Below are 13,475 nucleotides of genomic sequence, written 5' to 3'. Positions count from 1 at the left end.
TCACAATTGTTGTTGTTGAGTTAGGGAATCTAGAGCCAATGTTAAGTTTTGGACAAATTCATTGCTGGTTGTTGTTTCTTGCAGTTTTTACTGCAAGTAATTTGCAAGCATAACTGATCACGAAACAATTATCGATCAACAAAAACTTCTTTGCTTTTTATTTTCATTCTTAATAAAGAAGACTTTATTAATGTTTAGAATTTTATTGATTAATATTATTGTGAACATTCGTAGACTAAGAATAATTAATGTTTTTAGATTTTACAGCATTATTTTCTTTGACATTTTCTCTTATACAAATCATCTCATATTATTAATTTGATTCGATGAAATATTATTTTTCAAATAGTTTGTCCAATCATAACATTTTATTTTCTATCAACTTTTTGTAAGTATATAGTGTGAATTTGTATTATTTTTTTAGTTATGTAGAATGTTATTGGTTGATGTCTGCGAAGTAGGTGTGTGAGACTTTTGTTGATAAAGAATTATTATTATTTTCGAAAATCTCTACATTTTATGTTCCTAAAATGACAATTGATAATAGAAAATAGGAAATGTACCAATCAATTGGTCTTTTTAATTTTTGGCATATTAAATTGACATTAATAAAGAGATGGTCTTATTTTCTATTAGCATTCAATTGTCATTAATAACTAGATGATCCTTTTATTGGTATCATTCTAGGTGCTTTCTTTTATCAAATTTTGTGCATAGCCAATCTTCCTTTCAACTTAAATGTAAATTTATTTGTGATTTTTATTATAATAGTTATTAGGATTTTTTATGAATTTTTTGTTTTCTTATTTTCATAGGTTTTGTTGTGATTTGTTTATGTTTTATTTGTATATGATATTTGAAAATCTTAACTTCACTTTTTTACAAGCGAATTTTCTTATAATTCTATTTTATACTTTTGACAATTTTATTTTTATTTTCAATTTGTTAGTGTAGATTTTGTTCTTATAATTTTTTCATGTAAAAAAGTTAAAGATTTAGTTTAGGCTCATTTTCATAGAAACTATAGCTATTTTATTGGCATTGAGAAGATTAATCAAAATATCTTCTTCATTTGTTATAAAATAGGCCGATCCTTTGGTGAGTAATATTTTAAATTTTAAAAATAAACACATTAAAGAACATTCATAGAGTTGTTCAAAATCTAGAACCATCTACCAAGCAAATGAAAAACTAAAACTCATCAAAATTAAGCATTCCAGACCTCACATAAGTATTCTAAATATTGACTTCTTACTACCAAGTCAAATACCATATCATTGATAACATCGAACCATAATTTATAACGATAGGATCTAGACACTATGTGTCCTTATTGGTGTCAATTATTAGATGTGTCGATTGACATATGTTTAATGATATTTTCTTATAGTATAATTTTTTTAATATTAATGTAAAAGAAGATTCTATAAATATAAATTATACCTACACTCACATGAAGTTATAGAGGTTGCATGTCAAATGAAATATACCTACACTAACATGAAGGTATAGAAGTCCCATTTTAAATGATGAGGCATGTAAATTAGTTTAGTCAAAAGTCCTTACACCTCCACCAGTGTAGAATAAATGAGTCCAACTATTCAATCTTGTGCAAAAGTTAGACAAACTCTTCTTTGATGTAATTTTAAATTTATTTTTAATGTGTGGTGGTGGATGATCATCGATGTCTATAGATTTGGCTTTTTTAGTGAATGATTTTCTCTCCAATTTGTACTTCTCATTTTCTTGCCTTTCACTCCTCCATATGCTCTAGGATTGTTTATTTGCTTGGACTTCTTGACTCTCTTAAGAAATTATGCAAAGGCATACACTATTCATATAGTTACAAGTGATTAGATGAAGGAGACTACAATCTTTCTCGTAAACCTTGAAAATAAGGTTCAAATATGCATTGCACTCCCAATCCAAGTCTTTCAAAGAAGTAATTATTGGTGAAAATAATCAAGTTTCTTCCCTGGCTAGATTCTTGTATTCTCAAAATAGGTGACAATACAAAAAGGGAGAAGGGCACCAAAGGACATGACAATTGTCCTTTGATCCCCATTAAAACCTTCATCATTGTAGCTAATTAGGAAATTATTTCTTTTGCAACTATTAGGTTACAAAATGTCATCAAGTGTTCCTTATAACCATACATTCTTCTAACACCACCCCTTCTTATAAATCTCTTAATATTTTCATAGCAATGTATGGATAAACTATCAAGGCATTTAGGTTCCCTTTTGTAAAGTGATATGAATAGGTCACTTTGTGTTATTTATTGAAATATATGATATGCAAATAAATATTTTTTTAAAGTAGTTTTAGACCATTCAAAGATGCACACTATATATCATTTCCTAGTCTTGAGAAGACATTATTGAAAACATCATTGTTGTATAATTCCATAGATTTCTCACAATCAAGGATGTCACGTTATTCTTGCAGGATTTCTTTCTCATATTCATTGCTTCATTTTGTAGGATTCTAAGTGTGGAGGAAACTAGGACCTTGGTACCAATATGGACATGAGGATTTTGATTTCCCTCTCTCTTCTTGTTGACATCAGAAATGCCCTTAATATTAGTATGGATAGCCCTACTCACCATTTTCTTCAATGAGTCATTCAATTAATAAGAGCCCTAATTATAGGTGCATACTATTTAATTATTTCATTCAAATATTATATTTATACACATTGGCCCTATTATAATGTATGTCCCAATTCACATATTTTCCCTTTTGAGATTCCAATTTGGTGCCCATTTTCTCAATCCTTATTCATCATATTGACCCTGATTAAAATTTGTTACATTATTTCTCGACAAAGATGACTTGTGAAAAATAAGTTGTACATATTATGACACTATCATTGGAAGTTTCCCTTGTCATGCTAGCTTAGGCCTAAATTTGAGTTGGAGTTCAATATTATGATTTTAGGTGTGATTTTAAATTCAATGTGGGCCCTAATTCAACTCTTAATCCTTGAAATGGATTAGATAGGTATAAAAGGAATGATGTCTCTCCCATTTTAACACATTCTAATTGAGATGAGCATCCATCACATTGCAAGAGAATCAGTCCATCCTAGAAAACATTTAACCATTCAAATAGAAGATAATGATTTTAAATATTTCATCTCTTTGTAGTGGCAATCCTAGAAATCACTATCCAAGAATGTATATAATGATATCATTTTAGGTCTTCGAGGAGCTATGCTATTGCATGAATAATTGTGATCTCGTTTTAAGAAGCACTTCTGTTGTCAAGGGGTAAGCCTCTTTTCATCCTTTTATAAAAAACAATGTATTTCCTCTACTCTCATCCAATTCCATTTCTATTTAAAGATTAATTCCTAAGGAGGAGTTTGATTGGAAAACCAACATTTTCCTTTTTCTATGTTTGTAGGTGAGAGGTATCAAAGTATTGATCTTGGATTTAGGAAGGCATAATAGTCTTCTTTAGAGTTTTGAATCTAACATCATATTTTGGCATAAGGGTGAATTTCACTCACACAGGAAATCCTAGTTACCCCTATCTAACCAATTGTTTCTTGATGGGAAGAATTGGTTGAAATTTTAAGTGCAAAGATCAATTATTATGTTTTCTTTTCAAATTTAACATTAAAATTTTCTCATTTGTCTAATATATATTCTTGATTTACAAATCACTCTTTTTATCTCTTCTTGGCTCTAGATCATCCATTTACACATTCAATCTTCATTATGGTTGAGGAGAACCCCTACATCCATTCAATATTTAAGTCATCTTACACCTAGTATATTTATTCATTTTCAATTTATTGATAGTAAGATAGGCCAGTTATTATTAGGTTGCCCATAGAAGCCAATAAGCATCCTATTTTTCATTTTGGTAAAACCAATATCCTTAAATTTCCACTTATTCTTAGACCTAATTTAATGAGGTTTTCTTTTTATGGCAAATCTTATTAGATTTTATTGGTGTGTTATCTCTAATTTTATTACATTTGTTCTTACCTCTATTTATTAATAAAATGAAGTAGATGTTACCTTAATAATTGTATTGTATGTTTCTTGTATTCCTTCATTGTACTCTTATACATAGAAGCATGTGAATTTCCAATTCTCTTACTTCCTAAAAGTCATTTTTCAAGAATTTCATCCAAGTCTCGTGTAACTTTATCATAATTGTTTTAGAAAAGTACATGCAATATGCTAATCATATAAACATCTCTATTGAGAAAGATGAATCTAAAGATGATATTTGAATTAAAAAAATATTAGTACCTCCTAGATGGTGTGTTTAGCTAATGATAATATAGAGAACACAATCCTAATAGTCATACCTTAACAAGCCCTAAACCCTCTCCTTCTAAGCCTACCCTAATGGAGCAACTTGAGGATGGTAATTTACTCACTTCCTTAGATGCACTTTTAGCTTCTTCTCTTTATCGAACTATTTTCAACAATCTCAATTTTCAAAATTTCCTGAATGAGTTTTCTCCTAAGGTGGCACTAAGTAAGGATGCAGGTCTTGATAAGCCTTATTCTTCATTTCAACCTAAATAAGATATGAATAATTATATAAATCCTAATCCTCCTAAAGATAAAAATCATCCTATTCCTCATTATACAACACATTTCCAAAAACTTCAAGATGAAAGTCCTCCTTTTTAACTAAAGGAAAATTACAATTTGGGCTATTACATTACTTATCAACAAGGTTACAATAGACAAGGTTTTGAAATTTAAAAAATGAGGTATGAAACTCCCTATTGATCATCCTACACAAGTCACTTGATAAGGTTTAGGATTATTACATCAAGGACACATTTTCTCTTCTTCTTCAACTTCTATTGCTCCTTCCTCAAGACATATACTTTGTTTCTTAAGAATTCTTTTACCAACTCCAACAATTGGTACTCCTCCCTTTGATGTAATTCAGATTTGGCTAAAAGAATATTTTAGACACTTAAGTATGTTACTTGAATTTATTTAATTTTTTGACATTTAATAAAAAATTGAAGATCTCTTAAAGGTAATTTTGTTTCTTATTTTCATCATACAAATAATAAATCACACTATGATCATGATTGAATTTAGATAATTTGGTTAAGATTGGGTACTATGTATTTAAAAAATTCTAGAAGGACAAATGGATTTATGTCCATAACCCTCTTATCAATGTTGTCTAGGTAAGCATGTACACTAAAATCCTTAATTCATATCTTTGAATCTAGTACCATCTACTCTTATGTTGTTAGAATTGAATAACTATTTGAATTTATCATGATCTTATTAATTCGAACTCATTATATATATATATATATATATATATAAACAAAGAATCAAGTATATTTTTAACAAAAATTACAACAAGTCAAATCACCCTTTGAATTGTGTGCATGGTTTGACACATTGAAGCAAAAAAACTAAATGGAAATTTTTATAGTACTTATGTTGAAAATCAATCTAATATTTTTTCAAGATTCTAGTATGGTTGTTATACATTTGTGAAAAATTATTCACTCTCTTTGTGAGATTTTTTTGGCTAAGTGTGAAATAATTGAAGTGGATCTTGATGATGTTGCCATTTGCAATCATTTTCAAATTTCTCTTCAAGGGGCTGCTTTGGGGTGTTCTAGTGAGGTTAGAAGTAGTAAATATAGACATTCTTTTTGGAGGATCAATTAGGAGGGTTGTTGGACTCATCCTCCTCATAGAGTTTTCAATATTAACATAGATCGATCATCTTAGAGGGATCCTAGTCACACTAGAATTGGAGGATTTTGTTGAGCCATTTTTGTGATATTAAATTATTTTTTTCTATTTACAAGGGTTGTCATACTAATGATTTAATGGAAGAGTATGTTGATGAGTGATTTTTTTCTCTTAAATGACATAAGGTTATTTGTGGGTTTGATTTTAGGTGGTGACATCTATGTCAACTCAGAAACAACTATAAGGTCTTAATAAGAAATTAGATTTGGTTGTGTATTATATTCTTCATTTTTCTTCCTCCTTGAAATGTGATAATGTTACTTACATTGCTAGTGAAATGGCTGATTTTGTAAATAGTTTGGCTAAGTGGGGTTCAGATAATATTCAAGATTGACATATTATTAATAAGAGGTAATTACCTCTTAATAACTCTCATATATTACATTAGCCAATGGAAAGGGAAAAAGTTTTATAGTACTCTCTTAGTTAGGCACTCTATTCAAAAATATAAAATCTCTTGCATTTGAATAAAGTTTTACCCCTCTATTTCACCATCCAAAGTTGTACAGAAGAAAATATTGAATTATGACAATGGTAACAATATAGGTGTTATACTTCATTAATATCCTTTACTAGGAAGGAGAGGGAAAATATCTAACCAAGGTCTATTAATTTAAAATAAATGTAGAAAATTATGAAAAATAGACTTCTATGTATGCGATTATATAATCTGTATATTTAAAAAAATAAAAATTATACTATTACAGTTCATAGTTTGAATACTTCATGTTATATAGTTATTTGTATGCTTTTATTTTAATTTTATTTTTTTCTCCTTAGAAGTTGAGGATCCTCTTCTCCATATAATAAATTGTCAAATTTCATTTTTTGAAGGAAATGGTAAGTTCAACTCTCCTTATTACCAAGTCTCCATGTGAAAAATATTAAAGAGCTATGTAGCTACTTTTTTGTAATGAATAGGGAATTCTTTATTAATTGATAATATCAAAGTAATTATTCAAAAAATGACAAGCGATATAGGATCGCCCAAAAATAGTCACATAGCCCATGGTCGGAAGACAATAACAACTATTCATCCAAAAAAGACCACCTTAGGCATCTAAAGCAATATCATATGAGGGAGGTGGATCATTTTTATAATCCTTTCCCCATCCATTTTTTGGGGTGTAGGTGGATTAGGGATAAACCACCCATCACCATCTTTATATTTTTCCTCCTCACTCTTGGGAAGTGAAATGAACAAAGTTAAGTGATGGGACCATTTGGAAGAGGTGGCAGTAGGCCACAAGGAATCACCACTAGGAGAAGTCCAAGCAATAGGAGAATGAGGAGGAAGAGTCATAGCAGATAGGGAGAAACTAGAACTATGAAACAAAAGGGAAGGTGAATGCAGATGTGAATAATCACAACCTCTCCTACAAGAGTGAATAGTTGCCTCATACCTCAGGTTCTATGAGCAAAAACTAGAGCAACTCAGGTCGTGATGGTGTTCGCAGGGAAAAGTGTGGTCGATAGAAGAGGAGTTGAGTGACACTTTGGCAAGCATAAACACGATATTACCCTAATACTACAAAAGACCTTAGAGGTGGGCCACCTCGAATGTCACCTTGTTGGCTTGGACCTTTAACTACATAATTACATTATTGCATATGCAAGATTTAGTATAAATTGAAACATTTATATCCAAAAAGTTGTAGTGAAAAGAATATCATTTCTATCTTTCAAAAGAGTTAATAAAATCTATTTCATGAACCATGTATCTGGGAGAAGTTGAATGAGATTCTAGGAAAACCACACAACAAAACCATATGTAAAGAAAAAGGTTTAGGTCTAAAAGACCCCAAAAAGTTGTGAATCTAACTCCAATGCTATTGAGCTCACTGATAGAACCAAAAAATATTAAGAAAGGTTATGGGTGTCCATAGAAAGGAAATCTCATATTCAAGAGTCCTAGATTCTTGAGCCAATGGAACCAAGGGAAACCCCTAAAAGAGAACACATAAAGAAAATCTTGTAACCTTTGGCATAGTATTGGTGGACCAAATAGTAAGAAAACAAAGTTTCCAAGATTTATGGAAAGGGTGTAAGTGCCAACACTGGTTGAGAATGGTGACCATAGGAAAATGTAATACCAAAGAAAGATATCCTATCTTGAGCTTGTAACGAGAAAGAGGGGTACACAGATACCATTTCCGATCTTTCCACCGAGGATCAATAGGTTGAACACCCAACTTGTGAAGCATGTGATGAAAAAGTGTAGAAATCAGTAAGTTGTAAATCTATAGATTTGGATGAGACAAAAAAAATTGGACCTACAAATCATCCCAAGTCCTAAGAATCATACTAGCTCTTGAAAATAAGTAAGTGGGTGTCCTGATGTCATGTTGATGAAAGTGCAAAGTACTATGTCCATGACCCTTAGAAAGAAGAACCTCTTGCACAAGAAAGGAGGAATGACTACCAAAGTTTGTGTTGTTTGATTGGAATCCCATTATAGAGCCCATTACCATCCCAGTGAAGCCATGGTTTAATACCCTCTTAGGATTTCAAATTGCACTTGGCCATAAACATACCTTGGATCTAAACAAGATCTTGCATAATAAGAAAGACTTGAAAGAAAATCCATTTTTAGGATGGTTTATTGGCAAGAAAACCTAAGGAAATATAATTCCTAAGAAGAACCTTCTAGACCTCATCTCCAGTTAAGGCACAAATCACCCATTTAGCACAAAAAGCTAATCCTTTCTTTTAGTGAAGATCTTGCCAAGGCCTCCAGATTCCTTGGGAAGGCAACAAAATTCCGAAGCAACTTTTTGAAACCCATGTCAGTCAGCCCGAGCGGCCCAAAGAAAGTCCCTAAGAAGATTTTCTAGCTATATATAAGAGGCTTTGGAGGGAGCCCAATAGGAAAATAATAAACATGGGTGACAACCAATAGCTTAGAACAAGTCTAGACTTTACCTACCACATAAAGAGGTTTGGTGATCTAGTATGCTAATTTCTATCAATCTTGGCAATAAGTGCATTTTAGAGATCCATAGGCGATGCTTGAAAGGAAATAGGAAATGCCTAAAAAGAGGAATATCTTTCCATATGAATCCATTTGTAGCAATATTGTAAGAGCCATGGTGGCACAGGTTGGAATGATTTTTGGTAGAAAGAAATCTTGTGCCACTAAATGGTCAAAGTAGAAGTGAGACAAAAATTGTCGAGGCATCGAAGAGCATTACTTACACCATCCTCATCTTCAATAAGAGTGAGAAAGGAATCATCTAAAAAGTATCCATTAACAAGATGAATAGGTGACTCGGATAAGGAAATTCCTCCAGCAAGGATGAAAGAAATAACATTAGCCAACAAATATCCAAAGCCAACAATGATGTTGTCTAGGATGTACCTAGACTTGATAAATCTAGTATGTTTTGGACACACCACTAGAGGTAGTAAGTGACAAATGTCAAGAGCTAAAACCTTAGCAATGATCTTGTAGGATACAATGAGCAAGGTAATAGGCCTCTAATTGCAAATATTTTTAGGATCTCCTTCTTTACTCTGATGAATTTGACTTTTGCAATTTTAATGATGTCTCCCAGAGACTAAGAATGGAATGTTTCCAAATAGACCTTATGAAGGTCACAACCAACACAATCCCAAAAGGATTTCTTGAATTCACAAGGAAATCCATCACACCCTAGGGCCTTTTCATCCACCATGGAAAAGACATCATCCGTAAGGTCACCAAGGGTAAGCATTTAAGCAAAAAAAAATATTTCGCCATAGAAAGCCTGTTAGGAACAACAAACAATGTAATCCTTTAAAGCTTGGTCCTTCGAAGAAGAACTTCCCTACATTATGAATACCTTCTCACAATGTTGGACAAGAGCTTGGAGAATGCCAAGAAGATTAGAAGGAACATTATGGCCCTCCTCTATTGTTTTTAATCTCAACTGAGGTACGACATGCTTTGAGGGCTTGAAGAAATTCTTCAGAGGCTTAATCCCCCATTTGGAGCTAGTGAAGGTGAGCCTTGATTTGAGCCCCCTAGACAACATAGTTCTTTGTTATTTGCCTCTAGCAGCGAAGGTTGGCAAGCCGAAGTTGCAGGTTTCTATCAAACAATTAAGTGCCAAGGCTTTGGTGACAACACAAAACTCGTTGGAAGTAGCATCATAGGAGTGTCAGCTGTACATATCAAGTTATCTTTCATAGATACCAATAAATCTTGCCGTGCAAGTTATGTGTTATTTCATGGCGACGTCTATCTAGCCAATTTTTTGCACCTGATGTGATGTTTTCCTTAATTAATTAATTAATTAATTTAGAAATCATAGAAACATGGTTCTGAGAATTTTAAATTAATTAATAAATCAAATAAATAGTCACATTAGGTGCATTTCTTCGGCTATTTACCCACGGGCTTATTTCACCATTGAATCCAACTTATATGAGAGTGGAGCATAGGCTTCAAATTCCAAATCCGAAGGCTATGAGCTATAATGAGATCATAACTTAGAAGTGACGTGTTTATGTAGATACTTAATATCATACACTGTTCATATTTCGGCAATGACTTCTTTTGTTACCGAGACAGAACTAGTGGATGATTTCACATTATACTGTAGACCTGTTCCATTGCATGCGTCTAGAAATTCATTTTCCTTCTTAGATATTTGTCCATAGTCAAAAATCTCATATTAGTGTTTACTAATTTCTCCATAGTAAAATCATAGATATGGAAGCATTCTATGGTAGATGCTTACCAAATACCAAAGTCTTCTGTTCTTACCCAGTCAACCTTGCACTCCGCTATTTATTTCCCGCAACATTTCAATCATTTAGCATTCATTTTTACAAATAGATTTCTACGAGTGATAAGAGGCGAGATTATTTCGTTCTTGCCATTATCATTGAGTAGGAAGCTTTGGTCATCTAGGAAATGTTGTTGCAAATGGAAATGGATCACGGAGTTGTGGTTCGCTTTGTAATCTGTGTGTGTTTGTTGGGCATTACTTGTGCTGCAAAATGTGTTCCTGAAATGTGTGGTTCTATGAACGTGAGCTACCCATTTTGGATTGACAAAACAGCGGGGTCTTTATAGAGATGTTAGCCTTGTGGAGCATAGGGGTGATCCATTAAAGCAAAGTAGGCAGAATTATCAGTCTGTGCCGACAGCCAAGGATAGAACTGAGGATTATTACCATAGTTCTCCATCTATTACAGCGACTGCATTAATTCAGATTGAGATGTCAGATACATATGCACGATGATCAAGTCAATGGACGACAGAAGAAGCACGATGTATTGCACTCTTCGCATCTTTCTTTTATACAAGTGGAAAATGGCCCTTTTCTCTCACGAGGTGAAATGAAATTACTACCAGGTATTTAATTATCTTTACACAAGGTTTTTTTCTGTCAGTAGCAAAATTTACACTTGTTTATTCTTACTTCCATTCTGTATATATGTAGTATGGAGCTACAGTTACATTTTGAAGTCTCCTATCCTAGTATTAAATATCTTGAAAACAAAATCTTGTAATTTACAAATTTTAATGTAATAAACGATATGGTTTTTGAAAAAAACAAGTTTTAATGTAATGAATGATATGATTTTTAATGATCAAATGATGTTAATATAATTTATTTGTAATTTACAAATTTTAATGTAATAAATGATATGGTTTTTTTATGGTCAAATGATGTTTATATAATTTATTATATACTTGGTTTATAGAATTAAGTTTTGAGCTTCTCTTCTATAACTATATAAGATTGAAATTAAAACAAAATTTACTAATACAAATAGTTGTGTTATATTGTAAATATGAAAATTGGTTAATTTTTTAAATATGTGAATGAATGTATAATATTTTATTTTTATTATACTTTATTTTATTTTGAAGAAAAAATAATCTTATTGTATTTAATAGTTCATTTAAATTTAGAAGTAATTTGTTATAATTATATTAAGTAATGCAAATATATATTTGAATTAAAAGTAAATATTACTATTTATTTAGTTTGTATTAAAAGTAAATATTACTATTTATTTAGTATGAAATAATAGGTTGTTGGATTTTCGAGATTGGCCAATGAATATTTTTTTATAAAAGAATTTTTTGAAAATGAATACTACAATTTATAGCTTTACTTAATGCATTATTATTTAGTGTCAAATTATGGAGATAAAATTCTAACACTACATTATTTTCATGGATCTTTAATACTCCAATAAGTTTACATTTATATAAAGGAGACCTACCAAAATAAAACCTTAGTAATTAAAGACTTGGTTTCATAAAATTAGATATGAAGCATAAAATTTCTCATAGGAAATCATAGATATGTTCATCTGTATTGTATCTATTATTTGCTATTTTATATATTCTTAATACATCATAACATTCTTCATGGGTCTATTAGTTAAACCGTAAGGAAGATGATATTGTACCATATGCTTTATTACATTCTTGTCAAAATTTTCTATAGGAAAGGTAAATGGAATGCCAAAGTTATTTGATGTCTATTAAGATTAGTCTTTATTTTAAGTTTGAAATATTGATTTCAATTTGATATTTTCTATAAATAATGATCTCTTCTCATACATGTGTTGAAATCGTTGAGGGTAGTGTGACTCTCAAAATGAGAGTTGATGTATATTAGATGGAAAAATACTTGATGGATTGAATCAAAATAAAGTTACAAATATGGAATGAATTGAAGGATTAAAAACATTAAAATGCCAATCATTTTCCTAAAAATAGCTAGTTTGATGATTTTATTTCCTATGATAAACCTTGGCTCTAAAATTCTTAGCAAGATCTATATAAGGTATATAAAAAATAGTGAAATATAGGAAAATATATGCTCTTGAACAAATTTTTTTGAATAACCAAGGAAATAGAAGGAATATAGATGTATTCTATACTTAAAGCCTAACAAAGCCTAGGAAGGTGGCCTTAGAGATCTCTTCAAGATAAAATGAGGGAAAATAAAAACCAAATCTAGATAGAAACAAGACATTATAATTATATTCCATGTAAATTTACGAAAGAGAATTATTACATAGATTAATTGGTTTAAGTAGCTCAATTGAATGATTCAACATGATTCCTATTGAGGTTACTCTGAAACCTAGGGCATGATTGGTGAGGAGCCTCATCAGAAGGCATCCTTGTATTAATTATGTAACAACCTTCTAGGTTATTTAGGCTATTTAATGGTCTCTTGAGATTATAGCATTTAAAAACCAAAGAATCAAATCCCTCAAGTCACTCCTGCACAAATTAAAACCTTTAAGGATGTGGTGGAGAACAAGATCGCAGTAATAGATGGATCAAGCTTCTTGTAGCAAGTGCCAAAAGATTCCAACTAGCCAATGCCAGAAGAATCTAGAGGTAATATTTCTAGAACTAGAGATATGGTTATCAAACCTAACATTTCCATGAAATTAGATATAAAATCTGTGAAACAAGACATAGAGATACAACAATATTTCTTGTTGCTTAAGTTGTTAACAACATACCCCTAGGAAATACATGAATGATATTGGACTCAACATTTATGGGTCAAGAAATTATATATTTAATTCCCATATTTTAGATTGATTCAAGAAGGGTTGTTCCTTTTTTTTTGCAACCTTGACCATTAAAAATATGTGGTAAGCAAGCCATATTGGAAAATTATGCAAAGCATTTTCTATGCCCTGCCATGGACATCTGATTCATTTCTTGAGGAAATTGTTGCATTGCCT

The sequence above is a fragment of the Cupressus sempervirens genome, chromosome 5 (genome assembly GCF_028749045.1).
Source record: "Cupressus sempervirens isolate cs-2001-9-10 chromosome 5, ASM2874904v1, whole genome shotgun sequence".
Lineage (NCBI taxonomy): Eukaryota > Viridiplantae > Streptophyta > Pinopsida > Cupressales > Cupressaceae > Cupressus > Cupressus sempervirens.
Note: the sequence above shows the minus strand (reverse complement) of the source record.